The sequence below is a fragment of the Salvia miltiorrhiza genome, chromosome 5, assembly GCF_028751815.1.
Source record: "Salvia miltiorrhiza cultivar Shanhuang (shh) chromosome 5, IMPLAD_Smil_shh, whole genome shotgun sequence".
Taxonomy (NCBI): domain Eukaryota; kingdom Viridiplantae; phylum Streptophyta; class Magnoliopsida; order Lamiales; family Lamiaceae; genus Salvia; species Salvia miltiorrhiza.
In genome coordinates, this window is record NC_080391.1 from 37,054,098 (window position 1) to 37,074,588 (window position 20,491).

The window sequence follows — 20,491 nt, forward strand, 5'->3', positions numbered from 1 at the left end:
TGTATATTATGATGTGATTTTATTAATTATGGAGATTAGAACAGCCCTACTACCCAATTCTTTTATGAAGCTTTGTTGTATAAAGAGAGGGAAGTGATAAAGTTGCTATGTGTATGCATGTAGTTGAGAGTAGTAGCATTGGTGGGGTTTAATTTTAGCTCATTAAGGTTTCTTTTAAAGAGATTGAGATGATTAAAAATATTAGTTTATTAAACTATATATGCATATGTTTATTGAGAGTTGATGAACATTTTTAACTCATTCTTTTATCTTTCCTTATTGAATTCAGAAAAATGATTTTAGTTTATTGATGACGTGATGTGAGGAAATGTTAGGATAATAAGGGAATAGCAAAGATGAGTTATTATTACAATATTAGACATATATAAATTTTCCTTACTTATTTTTCTTACAAATTTTTATCTATTTAAAGGTTCCAGCTAGGAACGAGCGTGACACTAGGGTACAAAGTGAGTAAAGGAGATACATCAGGTGGGCTTACTAACTCAAGAAACAATGATGCATACTTTACTATATAAAGTTTAAGTGTATGCATTTATTTTCAAATTGTTGACTTGCCAATGTTTAAGATTTGTATGATACCATCTACATAGAAGAACGAATTCGGGTCCTGAGCGAGTCAGGATTTGTGTACACAGAGTGACGGTTAACCGTGAGTTAGCTTGTCGTTACGTTTGGGAAGGAGGCCTACTTCTCAACGTGTTTATTGAGACTAGTAGATATGGTACATACTTACATGAGAACTTAGTCTGCGCAGACACTTTCAAATACAATGTAAAAACAGTTTAGCAAACACAGGTTGCTTCAGAAAATCCCTTGTGTATTGCTTAAAGTGGCAAGTTCAATATATAGCATTATCATGCAGAGTTTTAAATATTTTCGGCATATGTTCACTGAGTGCTTGTGGTACTCAGCCCTGCATATCTTTTTAAATGTGCAGGTTAAGTTTGGATGAAGATGGAAGTGTGCTGAGCTGGAGCTTTTTGTTTATGTAAATAGTAATAGGCTCAGGATGTTGTGTCTTCATACATAATGTCCCATGATGTACTCCGCTGCAACACTTTATTTCTCTTATCACTTTTGGCGTGTTGTAGAATGTTTTAAAAACTTAACCTGTATATGAGTTTGATAAGTCTTGGTTATGATATTTATTTGGTCTAAACTTCTTTTGTTAAAGTTTGATGGCTATGTATGTAAGTTAATTATACGTTTGTCTTAGTTTTCTTTCAATTACTTTTCATCTCTCGTTCTCCACCCTAGTCGTACGATACCTGGTCTAGCTATCTTTCTCCTAGGCCGGGCTGCGACAAAGTGGTATCAGAGCAGGCCCTTTGCTCTGAGCCTAAATTATTTTGAGTTTAGTCTAGATTGTATCTCTAGACTACTAGAATATTAATGATGAATGCTCAGCACACCATCTCATCCAGCTTAATCAGGTATGAGTTTAAATTATTTCCATTTCAAAAAAAAAATTATTTTGATGTGATTTAAAGAGTTTGAGATTCTGATGAATGAAGTGATGGATATATTTATGAGATTAATTTTGGATTATTGTTTTTTTTTTTAACTTTTTATGATTTTGTAAGTGATTTAGATGAGTATTTAATTATTTAAGTATGTGTTATTTGAGTGAACTATTTCATTATTTGGGAGATTTATTAGGAGTTAGTTTTTATGAGTATTATGTTAAGCTAAGTTGTAAAGGTTATATTGGGCAGGATGGCTTGTACCCTACGTACCGCGAGGAAGAGAGTTAGTGCTAGAGCGACACGGGATGAGATTCGCTGGGAGCACTTTCACTATGGCATGTGCTGGAGAGACACATTGGGGGAATTTCTTGCCCACTTCCATGAGCACTGGTTAGCAGCTAGCATGTATGGGATCTCCTCGTATGATGGCATTATTCGACTGTTGACTCTACTTCCATCCGACTGGAAGGGTTGGGCGACCTCCATTGCCTCAGACTACTTATACCATTACGGTGAAGAGTACGACCTGTATGTAGATTTTCCAAGTTTCGTAGCAGCGGTTAGTCATCAGTATTACCGTTATGGGGCAGCTCCTTATGGACCATACACGCTACCAGGAGACTACATCCAAGCTGGAGGAGGCATTGCTGATTTCCTACCACGAGATGACCCTACCCCGTATGTGCCGCCCGAGCCAGTTCAGGTGGCCCCACTCCTTGAGTCTGATACTGATGACGAGATAACTGCTCTACTTCGTTCTCCTACACCGATTTACATAGTGGTTTCCTCTGGTAGTGAGACAACTTCTCAACAAACACTCACGTCCGACTGTACCATCCTTGGAACCCGCACCCGCGACGAGTTTGAAGCTGGACCTTCCAGACCGCCTGGTGTACCTCGAGATCATGTGGATTCTCCTGGAATGCAGCCAACTGTTGGAACCATACGCCGAGAACCGATAGATCTAAATCAAGCGGATGTGGTAGTCGACTCAGATGATACACACGAGGCAGAGACACACAGTCAGACGATACGTGTGTGCTTGAGGAAGGATTCTGCAGGTAAGGGTGTGAGAGTTCACGAGGTTCCACAACATGAGGGCGAGACAGAGACGGAGCCTAGCAAGTCCAGTGCAGCATGAGCAGATGTTAGCTACTCTTTGATGATGGTTAGATAGGAGGTGTAGTAACTTTATGTATGTACATAGATGTATATAGCAATGTGTGGTGTGTAGATGTATATATGTGTTTTGATGATACGGATGCGGAGTCTAGTAGATCGCACCGTGGCATAGTACTAGTTGTGATGTTTATATAGTAGAACATCAGGATTAGTACTAGGGATTTTTGTTGTACATATCCCTGCTATTTTGTAAAAGTCCTCTGAGGAGGCAGCTTTTACCTGATGATATATGATGATGACCTACGCGGTCATTTAGCACATTTCATGAGTTACTATTTGTTGAGTATGATGAGTTAAATACAATTGCTTAAGTATGAGTTATTTTGCAATGATGATGTATTTAATATAGACTTTATGTATTGATAATAGAATGCCGCCTAAAAGAAGAAATCGAGAACTAGCTGGTGTATATGATCAGGAACCTACACCACCTCCATCTCCACCACCTGAAAGGAGAATAGAAGAACTTTTTCTTCGTCAGAACCCACCTACTTTTAGTGGGACAGGAAATCCGGTAGAAGCTGAAGAATGGATCCGATCTATGGAGCAAATCTTTCATTTCCTAAGGTGTAATGATCAAGAACGTCTTTTATGCACATCGTTTCAACTAAAAGGCTCAGCCGACTACTGGTGGGAGGCTAGGCAAAAGACCTACACTCCGGAACAAATTGAGAATTTAACTTGGGAGCAATTCAAAACTGCTCTTGTTGACAAATACGTTCCCCGGAGTTATCGTAAGCAAAAGGAAATGGAATTTACTAATTTGAAGCAAGGGAAGAAGACTGTTGCAGAGTATGACCGTGAATTCTGCGACTTAGCTCGTTATGCTCCATATAAAGTAGACACAGATCAAAAGATGTCTGAGCTTTTCTGTGCTGGACTGAGACAAGATATCCGAGTGATATTGGCAAGTCAAGATACTTTAACTTATGCTGAAGCTCTGAATAGGGCACTTGACATGGAACTAGCTATGCAGCCCGAGAAGACACCTCAAGCACCAGAGCCACCTCAGTACCAGGCAAAGCCACGAGCGCCTATGAATCCACCTTTTGCTAATCAAAATTCAACTCAGAAAGGAAAAAGAAAGTGGGAATATCAAAATCAGCCCAACAAGAGGATATGGCAAGGACCGGGTCAGCAACAATTCTTTGCAAATGTCAAACCACCTCTGGGACAACAGGGAATTCCACCATGTTTCAAATGCAATAAAATGCATACTGGAATTTGTAAGGCTGGTAGTAACAGCTGCTATACATGTGGACAAGCGGGGCATTTCTCGAACCAATGCCCAAATAAGCAACGAGGTAATAGAGGGGGAAGACCGTACACCAACCCAACTCCAAATCTAAAGGCTATGGAGGGAAACTTTCCACCGCCACAACAACAACATCAACCACAGCAACAGCAGCGACAACAACAGCAGCAGCAGCAGCAACAACAACCACCACAGAAGCAGCCGTTGAATCAACAACAACACCAACGGATTTTTGCCCTAGAGCAGAAACCTTTTGAGAAGAACCAAGGTAATTTGGCAGGTATGGGTCAATTAAAGGGTGTGCCTATCATCGTGTTATTTGATACTGGTGCCTCGCATTCATTCATATCATATGCCTGCGTAGATACCTTTGAGCTTAATGTAGAACAAGATAAAAATAAAATGGGGGTAATGACTCCTCTAGGCAAGGGTATCACAACTAAGCACACTTGTCCTAACTTAGACTTTGAGTTAGGTCCCCTTAAGATGACAGCTAAATGTTTGCATTTAATGCCGATGTGGGACGTGGACATTATTCTTGGAATGGATTGGTTGACGGAAAATTATGCGACGATTCGATGCGAAATGAGGGAAATTTGTTTTCAACCACCAGGAAAAGAACCTACTTGCTTCTACGGCATGGAAAGGCAAAAGAGGAAAACACCTGTTGTATTATCAGCAATGCAAACCGTGAAGTTGTTGCGGGATAGGGAGAATGTAGAATACTTGGTCTATTTGAATAAAGAAGTAAAATCAGAAATAAGCATTGGTGATGTACCAGTAGTGCGGGAGTATAACGACGTTTTTCCAGAAGCTTTGTCGGGTTTGCCACCGGATAGACAAGTGGAATTTACTATTGATCTCGAACCTGGCGCTGCTCCAATATCCAAAGCACCGTACAGAATGGCTCCGAAAGAATTGCAGGAATTAAAAATTCAACTGCAAGAACTTCTTGATCTAGGATTTATTCGACCAAGCGTGTCTCCGTGGGGAGCACCAGTCCTGTTTGTCAAGAAAAAGGACGGTACATTGAGGATGTGTATCGATTACCGTGAGTTAAATAAACTCACGTTAAAGAACAAATACCCTCTGCCAAGAATAGACGACTTGTTTGATCAGCTTAAAGGAGCAAGTGTCTTTTCAAAAATGGATTTGAGATCTGGATATCACCAATTGAAGATACGACGAGACGATGTCCCTAAAACTGCTTGTCGAACAAGGTATGGGCACTATGAATTCGTAGTAATGCCTTTTGGGTTAACCAATGCCCCAGCAGTGTTCATGGACCTTATGAACCGTGTGTTTCACACATATTTGGATAAGTTTGTATTGGTCTTCATAGACGATATTCTTATCTACTCAAAGAGTGAAGAAGAACATGAAGAACATCTCAAGACTGTATTAGAGAAATTAAGAGCTGAAAAACTTTATGCTAAGTTCAGCAAATGCGAATTTTGGTTGAGAGAAGTAAATTTCTTGGGGCATATTGTCTCATCGGAAGGAATTAAGGTTGACCCTGCAAAAGTACAAGTTGTGCAAGAGTGGAAATCACCCACTACAGCTAACGAAATTCGCAGTTTCTTAGGTCTCGCTGGGTACTATCGAAGGTTTATTGAAGGATTCTCTAAGATAGCACGGCCGATGACCCAATTACTCAAGAAGAATACCAAATTTATATGGACGGAGGAATGTGAAGAGAGCTTCCAAGAACTCAAGAATAAGTTAACTACAGCCCCAGTGTTGGCAGTGCCAGAAGCTGATAAAGAGTATGCAATTTACACTGATGCTTCAAAGATTGGACTAGGTTGTGTGTTGATGCAGAACGGCAAAGTCATTGCCTATGCATCACGACAACTACGACCACATGAATTGAATTATCCAACACACGACCTAGAACTAGCAGTTGTAGTCCATGCACTTAAAATTTGGAGACACCATCTCTATGGGGCTAGGTGCGAAATCTATACAGATCACAAAAGTCTCAAATATTTCTTTGAGCAGAAGGATCTGAATATGAGACAAAGACGATGGCTTGAATTGGTCAAAGACTACGACTGTGGAATCAATTATCATCCAGGAAAAGCTAATGTAGTAGCTGATGCTTTAAGTAGAAAGAGCCAATCCAAGCTAGGATTTCTCCTCACACAAAGAGAAGAACTCATCAAGGATTTTGAAAAATTGAAGCTAGAAGTGATTTTGCCGCCGCAAACTATGGAGGGTATGATGGCAACCTTGACAATAACTCCTGATATGAGAACCAGGGTGGCCAATGCGCAGAGAAATAATGAGAAGTTAGAAGGGTTACGACTCAAAATCCGAACAGAACAAGTTAGTGGATATAAAGAAGCAGTAGACAATGTAATTTTGTTCGAGGGAAGACTTGTTGTTCCGAATGATAAAAGCTTAAAGGACAAAATTATGAGTGAAGCTCATAAAACGCCATATACTGCTCACCCAGGAAGCACCAAAATGTATCAAGATCTTAAACGGAAATTCTGGTGGGAAGGAATGAAACGAGACATAGCTTCTTTTGTTGAACGATGCTTGGCTTGTCAACAGGTAAAGGCGTTACACCAACGACCTTATGGGAAGTTACAACCGTTGGAAGTTCCGGAATGGAAATGGGAGCATATAACAATGGATTTTGTAACCGGTCTGCCAAAGTCCAAAAGAGGAAATACGGCAATTTGGGTAATCGTAGACCGACTTACGAAGAGTGCTCATTTTATTCCAATCCCCATTACTTATGGCTCTGACAAATTAGCCCAATTGTATGTCCGAGAAATAGTACGATTACATGGAATACCAATAACTATTACGTCGGACCGAGATTCTAAGTTTACCTCACGATTTTGGATGAGTCTACAGAAAGAATTGGGCACCAAGCTGAATTTCAGTACAGCTTTTCATCCCCAAACTAATGGGCAATCTGAAAGGACCATTCAAACTTTAGAAAATATGGTCAGAACCATTGTATTGGATCAAAGCACGCAATGGGAACAAGCTCTACCCCTTATTGAGTTTGCTTATAATAATAGTTTTCAAGCAACGATCAACATGGCACCATACGAAGCTCTGTATGGGAGGAAGTGTCGATCTCCTCTTTATTGGGATGAAGTGGGTGAAAGAAGAGTCTTAGGATGTCGCAGCCCGCCCTAACTAAGGATAGTTAAGACGAGTGATCTACGACTAAGGATGGGATTAAAGAATAAGGGGAAGAAAGGGGCGTCATTTGGAACCGTAAAACTTACTCACCTTGATATAACTCGTCATTTTTACTCATTAATACTCCATTGAAAACAGTCTATGAAAGACAACATAAAAACTTAATAAATATCATTAATCAAGTTGTACATCAGATGAAACCATTCTCTTAAGACTCAAAGTATGACATAACATACTATAACATCAACAACATCTTGCAGCGGAAAGTAGCTAGACATATGTATGAAGACATATTCTAGACAGGTTAACTATTTATTAACAACCCTGGAGACTCCGCTCATTGCAGCACCATCACCACATCAGCTCAACCTGCACATTTAGAAAACATATGCAGGGCTGAGTACAAAAAGCACTCAGTGAACACATGCCAAACATCTCATCTCATCTCATGCTTATAAAGCTGTAAATATTGTCATTGCCATTTCATATGCATAATACAAGGAATTTGTAGAAAGGTCTTGTATTAGCTAAACTCATTTTCATTTCCTCAAAGTTGTCTGCGCAGACTTTTCTCATCAAGTATGTATCATATCTGTTATAACATCAAGTACTGAGAGGGAGGCCTCCCTCTGCAGCACTGTGATCGGCCAACCCGCTCGATGACTCACGACCACCTCAGTGTACACAAATCCTTACTAGTATCTACACTAGCATAGGACCGAATTCTTCATCTCAAGCAGGTAGATAACATACCAAAACATCAAAATTTTTGGCAATGCAATAACTTCAATATAACATCCTTCATATAATAATTTCCTTCATTTCATTTCATTTCATTTCATAAAGAACCATTCATCATTTGATCATTTTCATAAAATCGAAACTTAACAATTATATCATGTCATTCATTTCATTTCGTATAAGAGGCCTGTATGCAGGGGATCTCTATATACGTGTTTAAGAAAGCCCACCTCGTTGTGTCTCTGTATCAATGAGTAACGTCACTCTCTCCCTCAAGTCGTTACTTCCCAAAAGGACCTTCATCGTTATGAAGAATCAGTGAGAAGTTATTAAAGAAAACTCGATTAATAATCTAATCTCTTTTATGAAACATTAGTATCTCTAATGTTCATCTCTCTTTTGACTATGCCCAAATCCTAATTTCACTAAAAATTTCGGCATGACCTACTCATACATAATGTCAGCCACGAGATTTCAACGCGTGAATCTCACTACGTGAACTCGTCTCTCAACTCAAAACTTAACATCTTGACATCTCTTCAACGCAAACCAACAATTCAAAATCATCAAAACTCTTTATCAGTAAACTATCATTTATACTCGAAACCAATTGTTCGAGTGTCAGATACCAACATTTATGTGCGTTAATCATAACTCTCACACTCACTCCAAATAGACACATAATCGATATTAACTCAAATAATAAATTATATCTTAACAATTTAACATGCTCATAATTCTCAATTAAATCTCGGACTTTGTAATTAAATACTAAATTCCAACTTTAATAAATTAACATGCTTCTCTAATTTATTTATCTCATTTAAACTAATAAATCTAATCCGTGCTAATTTCTCATACTTAGCCATTTTATATGCATTTCTCATGCAATTCAAAAACCTCAATAACTTACTAATCATGCTCATCTCATAAATACTCAAATAATTCATATAGTCTTACTAACATAGCATTAACTCATATGCACTGCTAGTTCACTTACATGACTTCACATACTCCACATATCTCAACTTAAAATCGAGCATCGCTCGTCTCTGGCCTTATGACTCGCGGCCTTCATCAAATTTGAACCTCAGTGTTCAAATTAATCTAAATAAATTATACGTGCAATATTTAATAAATATAAACACATATATAAACTCAAATCATTCAAATAAAAATCAAATATTCACATCCGGGCATCAAACCATTCGGTCCTCATGCTTCTCGTTTCTAACATTCCTCGAAAATTCCCAAATTAATCTAGCATGCTCATGTGATATCGTAGAACACATATACGCAATAATATTCATCATGCAACGTCCCAAACTTCACGAATTTATATAATCATACTCTAAAAACTTATACAATTTTCGTGCTTGGAAAAATACGAATTTAATATATATCGATCCTAGCATACCCCTAAGCACAAATATCAAGTCAAAACGATCAAATAAAAATCGAAAGACAAGCTAACGGACGAAAAACGGGGCTGCCCTCATGAGTTTCATAGCTACGGTTCATTCCGTTCTTACTCTCTTCATTAAACATGCTCAACATCTACCCAAGAACAACATACTAAAATTTCACGACGATCCGACGTCGTTTCAAAATAAAGTCGAGAATCGACGTTTTTCGACGTCGACGAAAATCGAAAAGAAAACCATCAAAACGTAGGTAGAGATCTTACCTACTTAGATACGTGATCGAAAAGATGATCGGGGCCCGTCTCGGCACTCAAAACGGAGCTCAAAAGCTTGAGCTCAAGCTAGAATGAAAATGGCGTGAAGTGTGTGTGTGTTTTAGGTGTTTGTGTGTGTAAGAGAAAAGGTGGTGAGTGTGTTGTGTTGGCTGCCAACAGCCGTGTAATATGTGTGAGTGGGAGAGTTTGGGCGGTTGGGGGGGGTGGTTAGGGGTAGGGTAGGTTAGATATTTAGGATATTAACCCGTTAGTCGTTAAATATCTCGTTTCGTCTCGTTTTAACGACTAACAACCCATACTCTTCGTTACTCGCCCTCTTAACTCCTACTCACTTTCATTACACTCGTAATTCCATATAAATATAGAAAACGCAAGCTCGATCTCGAAATTCTGATAAACGAGCTCGGTTCGTTTATCGAGAAATCCCGGTTTACTATTCACTCGTCGTCCAAAAATAAAAACTTTCATTATTGGACTCGTATCGAAAAACTAAGAATATTTCTCGACGACGTGCACGTAAGATTTTGAAAGTCGACAAAAAGACGAAATAGCCGTATTTTACTATTCATCATCAAAAAGTCAAAATTTTCAAAAACGTCTTAACGGACTCAGATCTCACTTCCGAGTTCACCGTTCTCATTCAAATAATTATCTCGAATTATTCAAATACTCAAACTCAAATACGGATATAAAATCCCACATCATTCTCACATCATCAAAAGAACATCTCAACATCTTTAAAATAACAAGAAAACTTCATGTATCTCCTCATCTCTTTACAAAGTAATCAAACAAGGGATCTAAACCCTAATTACTCAAACTCAAGCAATTAAACACGTCATCAAAAGCCCGGGTATTACATACCCTCCCCCTTAAAATAAATTTCGTCCCAAAATTTGTACCTCCTGTAAATGTTTCGGGCACTTCTCTCACATCATATCATCAAGCTCTCTTTCCACTTCTTTCTAACTATCATACCTCCATTGGACCTTATCCAATGCAATCGACTTATTAGTCAATTGCCGAATTTTATGATGTAGCATCATCTGAGGTCTCTCTTCATAACTCAAGTCTGGTTCTAAGATCATTTCTTCTTAGTAAACCACATGGTTTGGATCGAAAATATATATCCTCTCAATTGTGACACGTGAAACACGTTATGCACATTTCCAAAGCTAGGTGGCAAAGCCAACCTATATGCTATTGGACCTATCTTTTGCAAAATCTCATAAGGACTTATAACTCTGGGTCTAAGCTGTCATTTAACTCCAAACCTATCCATCCCCTTTGAGGGTGAAACCTTCAAGAAAACTTTGTCTCCTACCTCGAAACTTTGTCTCACATCTTATAGGCAAACTCAATTAGTGGCAATACATTCTCCCGATGTACTCCTCTATCAAGGATAGTAGTTCTTATCATATCTTCTATCGTCTGCTATGCTAAAATTCATCCTTGTGCCCAACTCTTTCTGTAACTCATCCAAAAACGTGATGTAAATCCTTTTTTTTTTTGGATCTCTTTCTGAGGTGATCTACACCGGTACTCAATGAGATCTTATAATCTCACAAACGTACAATTGTGTTAACTTATCTGGTCCATACGCGATTAGGATCAGTATGAAATGTGCAGATTTTGTTAGTCGATCTACAATCACCCAAATTGCTGTATTTCCTCTTTGACTTTTCGGTAAAGCTATCACAAAATCCATCGCTATGTGATCCCATTTCCACTCGGGAATCTCCAACGGTTTTAACTTCCCATAGGGTCGTTGGTGTAATGCTTTCACTTGTTGACAAGCTAAGCATCGCTCTACAAACGAAGCTATATCTCGTTTCATTCCGTCCCACAAAAATCTCTTTTTCACAACCTGATACATCTTTGTGCCTCCTGGGTGGGAGGTGTAAGGCGTGTCATGAGTCTCACTTATTATCGTATTCTTAAGTTCATCATCGCGGGGAATGCATATTCTCCCCTCAAATAAGATAGCATTGTGTGATGCTTTTTAGTAACTCTTGAGATCTCCTGCTCTTATCGTTTCTCGTAACTTGTTCATTGTCTCATCTTTCCTTGTGCTTCAATCACCATTTTCCTCAAACTAGGCATCGTCGCAACAATACTCGCTATCGTCCCTGGTGGTTTTATCATCTCCATCCTCATCTTGTCAAAGTCCTTTATAAGCTCATCCTCTCTCATGAGAAGACATCCTAACTTTGACGAGACCTTTCGGCTCAATGCATCGGCTTCTACATTGGCCTTGACGGGGTGATAATTAATGTCGCAGTCAACATCCTTTACTAATTCGAGCCATCTCCTTTGCCTCATGTTAATATCCTTATGCTCGAAAAAGTATTTCAAAGTTTTGTGGTCCGTGAAAATCTCACATCTAACTCCGTAGAGATGATGTCTCCAAATTTTCAGGGCATGCACAACGGCTGCAAGCTCTAAATCATGCGTTGGATAATTTATCTCGTGGGGTCTAAGTTGCCGTGATGGATAGACTATAACTCTTCCTTCTTGCATCAAAACACATCCTAGCCCATTCCTTGACGCATCTGTGTAGATGGTATACTCTTTATCCATTTCCGGGACTAGCAGCACTGGTGCTGTAGTCAATCTCCTTTTAAACTCTTAAAAACTCTCTTCACACTCCTCTTTCCAATTGTACTTAGCTTCCTTTCTAAGTAATTGGGTCATCGGTCTTGTTATCGTGGAAAATCCTTCAATAAACCTCTGATAGTATCCTGCTAAGCCTAAAAAGCTGCGAATCTCGTTAGGCGTAGTTGGTGATCTCCACTCATGTACAGCTTATACCTTGGCAGGGTGGTCAACTTTAATTCCTTCGGATGATACAATATGTCCTAGAAAAGTTACTTCGTTCAACCAAAACTCGCACTTGGTGAATTTGGCAAAAAAACTTCTCAACTCTTAGCGTTTCCAACATCGTTCTCAAATATTTTGGCGCTCCTGCTCATTCTTCGAATAGATGAAAATATCATCTATGAAAACTAGGATAAATTTATCCAGTTATTGATGGAACACTCGATTCATGTGATCCATGAAAACTACTGGTGCCTTCGTCAAACCGAATGGCATAACTATGAACTCATAGTGCTCATACCTCATTTGAAAAGTTGTCTTAGGTATATCCTTCTGTCAAAATTTGAACTGGTGGTAATATGATCTCAAGTCAACTTTCAAGAAAAACTCGCTCCTCGTAATTGATCAAACAAGTCATCTATCCTCGGCAAAGGATATTTATTCTTGAGTGTCAATTTATTCAGCTCTCGATAATCTATGCACATTCTCAACGTGCCATCCTTCTTTTTGACAAAAAGGACTGGTGCTCCCCACGGGGATACACTAGGTCTGATAAAATCTAACTCTAGCAGTTCTTGTAGCTGAATCTTCAGCTCTTGTAGCTCCTTAGGCGACATTCTATAGGGTGCCTTCGACACTGGTGCTGATCCAGGTTCTAGGTCGATAGTGAACTCCAACTGTCTTGTTGGTGGCAATCCTGGTAAGACCTCGGGAAATACATCTCTATATTCCCTTACCACTGCTACATCCTCAAAGTTTTTACTTGATTCTCCTTCATCATTCAAGTAAACTAGGTAAGCTTGTGCTCCTTTCTTCTTTACCAATTTCGACGCCTGAAGTGCCGAAATGATTGGAACTCTCTTCTTTCTATCAATGCCGTGAAAACATGTATGTTCCTTCCCAGGTGGTTGGAAAGTTATCTGTCTCTTCTTACAATCAATCGGGCCAAAGTTCTCTGCTAACCATTCCATCCTTAGAATAATGTCTACGTTCCACATAGGCATTAAGTGCAAGGTTCTTGCTTTCATCTTTAGTGATCCTAACTCAAGCTCTAAGTTAGAAATCATGTGAGAAACTGTAGTAGCTCATCCTACAGGAGTGATTACTCTCAACTCGGGACTAGCTTGTTTGGGTTCGAGTTTGAAGGTAACATGCTTCAAACAATTAAAGAATGCGAGGCTCTTGTATTAAACAGGATTCTACTTGGTGCATCCAATAACTTGCCCATACTACCTTAAAGTCCTGCCTTAAACCGGCACATAAAACTCAGACATCTCTTCATCAATATCCATCTTCTGATGAGCGAACGTGATAGCTCACAGAATTCTCGGTTATACTCTACAACCAATTTCTTTCCTTGCATCAAACTTCGATAATCAGCCTCTCGCTGCTTACTGTACTCCTCGGTACATACTTCTCAAGAGTAGTCTTCAATTGTTCTCAAGTATAGTTTACCAGTTGCTCAGGTGTTAAAGTCCTCTGACGTGCCTCTCACTAGTCTTATACATTAAAAGAATCTACTAGGATAACTCAAAAGTTGTAAGGGTTCAACCCTCGAATGACATCAAAACAAATTGTTGCAAACAAAATTGTTCAAGAGACTCAAATGAATGACCAGAGGGTAGAATGAAGTAACTACCAGGTCGAACAAAAATGACCTAGAGTAAGAACCCATCTGGCTTTTCAACCAAAAGTTGAAACACGTGGGTTTATAAACCCAAAACACGTCTACTGAGATTTGGATCATGCGGACTGGCCAGGTCCAACATAATCACTCCCCAGTCACACGGGAAATACTATCCCGAACTTGAAAAATTTTGGGTCTTCGAAACCCTCAACATACTATACATAAGAAAACTTATGTTCGCAACAGCAAGCTAAAAGCTTCATCTTTTAGGTCCCATGTTCTAGACTCGTGTTCTGAATGCTCAACATTTTTTTTCAACTCTCTTCTTATGTTGCGGTAGTGGTGGCGGAGTATTATCCCGCCTATCCTTCACATCACACTCTTGATGACATCTTTGAGGCATTTTGAAATCACAAAAGAAAAACTCAACTCGACCAACGCTCTAAGCATCCTCGAAACTCAAGTTCAACTCAACAACTCAAACTCTAAGGAAACCCTCACGGTCACCTTAACATTCATCTGTAAGGCAATAAGCACTCACGAAATGCTAACATAAAGACCACTCGGGTCCACCAAATATATCCATCAGTAGAATGCCTCTTTATAGAGGACTTACATAAAGGGGTTATATAAACCCTACAAAAACCATAGTATCTATCGTAATGTCCCTTCTAAACCGACACCATTAATAGTACTATGTCTCGGTCTGGACCTCCTACGGTAATTGCTACCAGTTAACTCATCTAGTTGCTACTTTAGCACACTAGGGAACATCCATCTATTTAACATCAGTAGGGTACTATATTCGCATGCTCATCTATCATCATATCAAAAGCTCAAGTATCAGTATCTCCTAAGTAAGTTATATACATCGCAATGTAATTGAAACTAATCAAAAACGAGGGTGTACCACTCATACTCTCAAGATCATCCTTAGCTCCAGCCTACATCGGCTTCTCTTCTCATCCTCATCAACTCTAGCCCTTCTCGGCTACTTCTCATCCTCATCAACTCTAGCCCTTCTCGGCTACTTCTCATCCTCATTATCGTTTATCATTTTATCATCTTTGGTAACTGATACTCAAGAATCGACTCGATATCTACTACACTTTTATGGAGTCCCTGGTAGAAAATAAGCATCCAGTCAGTAGATCCGCATAGAAAAATCTAGGTATCTGTAACAAATCCCATCTCCTGTGGGTCCAGCGCTCAAGACAACCTGTCCCATCATATTGAGAGGCTTTCTTCCTTGCTCAATCCTACCACTCGATTGGTAGCACGGGGACTAAGGTGCACGATGCCATCCAATCTAGTAACAACCATAAGGCTTTCATCCTTTCATAGTCTTTGAACATGTGTTTGAAAATCTGCTAGGGTATCTCTGTACCACATACTGTACGCCTCGTCCTCGTATTCGATCTTCCTTGAGTTCGATCTCACAGCAGTCCACTTTCGTGCAGTGCCAACAGTCTTGGCCAACCTATAAGGAGAACTTAAAGGTGACTCTAGGAACTAACTTTACTTGGCTCCAGCAACAGAAATAAACAAAACATAACTTAGCAAAACTCCCACTAAGTAGTACTGTTATCTTAAAACTCAAGCTCAAAACATCTAAATTCTCATCTCGTCCCATCTTTACATAGTAGGTAACCTCTCTAAACAATGATATTAGATCCCTTAATCTAAATCATCGCGACTCAGTAAGATAACTCAAACAATTCTCTCTCAAAGCCATCTCCAAAGACTATGGCTCATGATACCTTCTCAAGTACCATTCAGGTTGCGTGAGCAAAACTAGCGTCACAAAACATCTCAAACATATCGTACAATATCTCATTGCAGTATGCTAATAACTCATCATTAATCATGCTATTATACTCAAGCTCATAACTCAAACTCATAACTCAAACCAACAAGTACTTAAAGCAATTGCTAATTCTCTCAAGTTTTAGCTCTAAGTTCTCATTTCATCCTTCTACTTAGTAGAAAATCTCTCTTAACAATGACATTAGATTCCTTCATCTAAATCATCGTGACTTATCACAACTGCTCAAACAATTCTCATCACAAAACATCTCAAATACATCACATCTATAACTCATAATTATGCATCCTCAATCATATAACATCATATGATATAAACGCTCTCATGATTCATCATGTAACATCAACATCATACTCTTACAACATAATAACTCATTATTAATCATGTTGTCATCCTCAAACTCAAACTATGCATCTTCAAAGTGTAACATCATAACTCATCATATAACCTCAACATCATGCTCTTCAAAATTCAACGTCAAATAAACTTTGAAATTTTACATACCTCGTTGAGCCTGGTGTGATGGTGCGCTGAGCTCACGGTTGTTAATAACTATTAGTCTAGTGACTCATTCTAGACTAAACTCAAGACTTCTAATTCAGAGCTTTCCTTCGCTCTGATACCACTCTGTCGCAGCCCGCCCTAACTAAGGATAGTTAAGACGAGTGATCTACGACTAAGGATGGGATTAAAGAATAAGGGGAAGAAAGGGGCGTCATTTGGAACCGTAAAACTTACTCACCTTGATATAAACTCGTCATTTTTACTCATTAATACTCCATTGAAAACAGTCTATGAAAGACAACATAAAAACTTAATAAATATCATTAATCAAGTTGTACATCAGATGAAACCATTCTCTTAAGACTCAAAGTATGACATAACATACTATAACATCAACAACATCTTGCAGCGGAAAGTAGCTAGACATATGTATGAAGACATATTCTAGACAGGTTAACTATTTATTAACAACCCTGGAGACTCCGCTCATTGCAGCACCATCACCACATCAGCTCAACCTGCACATTTAGAAAACATATGCAGGGCTGAGTACAAAAAGCACTCAGTGAACACATGCCAAACATCTCATCTCATCTCATGCTTATAAAGCTGTAAATATTGTCATTGCCATTTCATATGCATAATACAAGGAATTTGTAGAAAGGCCTTGTATTAGCTAAACTCATTTTCATTTCCTCAAAGTTGTCTGCGCAGACTTTTCTCATCAAGTATGTATCATATCTGTTATAACATCAAGTACTGAGAGGGAGGCCTCCCTCTGCAGCACTGTGATCGGCCAACCCGCTCGATGACTCACGACCACCTCAGTGTACACAAATCCTTACTAGTATCTACACTAGCATAGGACCGAATTCTTCATCTCAAGCAGATAGATAACATACCAAAACATCAAAATTTTTGGCAATGCAATAACTTCAATATAACATCCTTCATATAATAATTTCCTTCATTTCATTTCATTTCATTTCATAAAGAACCATTCATCATTTGATCATTTTCATAAAATCGAAACTTAACAATTATATCATGTCATTCATTTCATTTCGTATAAGAGGCCTGTATGCAGGGGATCTCTATATACGTGTTTAAGAAAGCCCACCTCGTTGTGTCTCTGTATCAATGAGTAACGTCACTCTCTCCCTCAAGTCGTTACTTCCCAAAAGGACCTTCATCGTTATGAAGAATCAGTGAGAAGTTATTAAAGAAAACTCGATTAATAATCTAATCTCTTTTATGAAACATTAGTATCTCTAATGTTCATCTCTCTTTTGACTATGCCCAAATCCTAATTTCACTAAAAATTTCGGCATGACCTACTCATACATAATGTCAGCCACGAGATTTCAACGCGTGAATCTCACTACGTGAACTCGTCTCTCAACTCAAAACTTAACATCTTGACATCTCTTCAACGCAAACCAACAATTCAAAATCATCAAAACTCTTTATCAGTAAACTATCATTTATACTCGAAACCAATTGTTCGAGTGTCAAATACCAACATTTATGTGCGTTAATCATAACTCTCACACTCACTCCAATTAGACACATAATCGATATTAACTCAAATAATAAATTATATCTTAACAATTTAACATGCTCATAATTCTCAATTAAATCTCGGACTTTGTAATTAAATACTAAATTCCAACTTTAATAATTAACATGCTTCTCTAATTTATTTATCTCATTTAAACTAATAAATCTAATCCGTGCTAATTTCTCATACTTAGCCATTTTATATGCATTTCTCATGCAATTCAAAAACCTCAATAACTTACTAATCATGCTCATCTCATAAATACTCAAATAATTCATATAGTCTTACTAACATAGCATTAACTCATATGCACTGCTAGTTCACTTACATGACTTCACATACTCCACATATCTCAACTTAAAATCGAGCATCGCTCGTCTCTGGCCTTATGACTCGCGGCCTTCATCAAATTTGAACCTCGGTGTTCAAATTAATCTAAGTAAATTATACGTGCAATATTTAATAAATATAAACACATATATAAACTCAAATCATTCAAATAAAAATCAAATATTCACATCCGGGCATCAAACCATTCGGTCCTCATGCTTCTCGTTTCTAACATTCCTCGAAAATTCCCAAATTAATCTAGCATGCTCATGTGATATCGTAGAACACATATACGCAATAATATTCATCATGCAACGTCCCAAACTTCACGAATTTAAATAATCATACTCTAAAAACTTATACAATTTTCGTGCTTGGAAAAATACGAATTTAATATATATCGATCCTAGCATACCCCTAAGCACAAATATCAAGTCAAAACGATCAAACAAAAATCGAAAGACAAGCTAACGGACGAAAAACGGGGCTGCCCTCATGAGTTTCATAGCTACGGTTCGTTCCGTTCTTACTCTCCTTCATTAAACATGCTCAACATCTACCCAAGAACAACATACTAAAATTTCACGACGATCCGACGTCGTTTCAAAATAAAGTCGAGAATCGACGTTTTTCGACGTCGACGAAAATCGAAAAGAAAACCATCAAAACGTAGGTAGAGATCTTACCTACTTAGATACGTGATCGAAAAGATGATCGGGGCCCGTCTCGGCACTCAAAACGGAGCTCAAAAGCTTGAGCTCAAGCTAGAATGAAAATGGCGTGAAGTGTGTGTGTGTTTTAGGTGTTTGTGTGTGTAAGAGAAAAGGTGGTGAGTGTGTTGTGTTGGCTGCCAACAGCCGTGTAATATGTGTGAGTGGGAGAGTTTGGGCGGTTGGAGGGGGGTGGTTAGGGGTAGGGTAGGTTAGATATTTAGGATATTAACCCGTTAGTCGTTAAATATCTCGTTTCGTCTCGTTTTAACGACTAACAATCCATACTCTTCGTTACTCGCCCTCTTAACTCCTACTCACTTTCATTACACTCGTAATTCCATATAAATATAGAAAACGCAAGCTCGTTCTCGAAATTCTGATAAACGAGCTCGGTTCGTTTATCGAGAAATCCCGATTTACTATTCACTCGTCGTCCAAAAATAAAAACTTTCATTATTGGACTCGTATCGAAAAACTAAGAATATTTCTCGACGACGTGCACGTAAGATTTTGAAAGTCGACAAAAAGACGAAATAGCCGTATTTTACTATTCATCATCAAAAAGTCAAAATTTCAAAAACGTCTTAACGGACTCAGATCTCACTTCCGAGTTCACCGTTCTCATTCAAATAATTATCTCGAATTATTCAAATACTCAAACTCAAATACGGATATAAAATCCCACATCATTCTCACATCATCAAAAGAACATCTCAACATCTTTAAAATAACAAGAAAACTTCATGTATCTCCTCATCTCTTTACAAAGTAATCAAACAAGGGATCTAAACCCTAATTACTCAAACTCAAGCAATTAAACACGTCATCAAAAGCCCGGGTATTACATACCCTCCCCCTTAAAATAAATTTCGTCCCGAAAATTTGTACCTCCTGTAAATGTTTCGGGCACTTCTCTCACATCATATCATCAAGCTCTCTTTCCACTTCTTTCTAACTATCATACCTCCATTGGACCTTATCCAATGCAATCGACTTATTAGTCAATTGCCGAATTTTATGATGTAGCATCATCTGAGGTCTCTCTTCATAACTCAAGTCTGGTTCTAAGATCATTTCTTCTTAGTAAACCACATGGTTTGGATCGAAAATATATATCCTCTCAATTGTGACACGTGAAACACGTTATGCACATTTCCAAAGCTAGGTGGCAAAGCCAACCTATATGCTATTGGACCTATCTTTTGCAAAATCTCATAAGGACTTATAACTCTGGGTCTAAGCTGTCATTTAACTCCAAACCTATCCATCCCCTTTGAGGGTGAAACCTTCAAGAAAACTTTGTCTCCTACCTCGAAACTTTGTCTCACATCTTATAGGCAAACTCAATTAGTGGCAATACATTCTCCCGATGTACTCCTCTATCAAGGATAGTAGTTCTTATCATATCTTCTATCGTCTGCTATGCTAAAATTCATCCTTGTGCCCAACTCTTTCTGTAACTCATCCAAAAACGTGATGTAAATCCTTTTTTTTTTTGGATCTCTTTCTGAGGTGATCTACACCGGTACTCAATGAGATCTTATAATCTCACAAACGTACAATTGTGTTAACTTATCTGGTC

At 38.5% G+C, this 20,491-nt stretch overlaps 1 long non-coding RNA gene across 1 annotated transcript; it reads left to right on the plus strand.

The window, feature by feature from the left end:
* Positions 1–429: 429 nt before the first annotated feature.
* LOC130987047 (uncharacterized) lies at positions 430–1,139 on the plus strand. The gene is made up of 2 exons (XR_009089555.1): positions 430–492; positions 962–1,139. It is a non-coding gene; the product is annotated as an uncharacterized LOC130987047 (long non-coding RNA).
* The last annotated feature ends 19,352 nt before the right edge of the window (positions 1,140–20,491 follow it).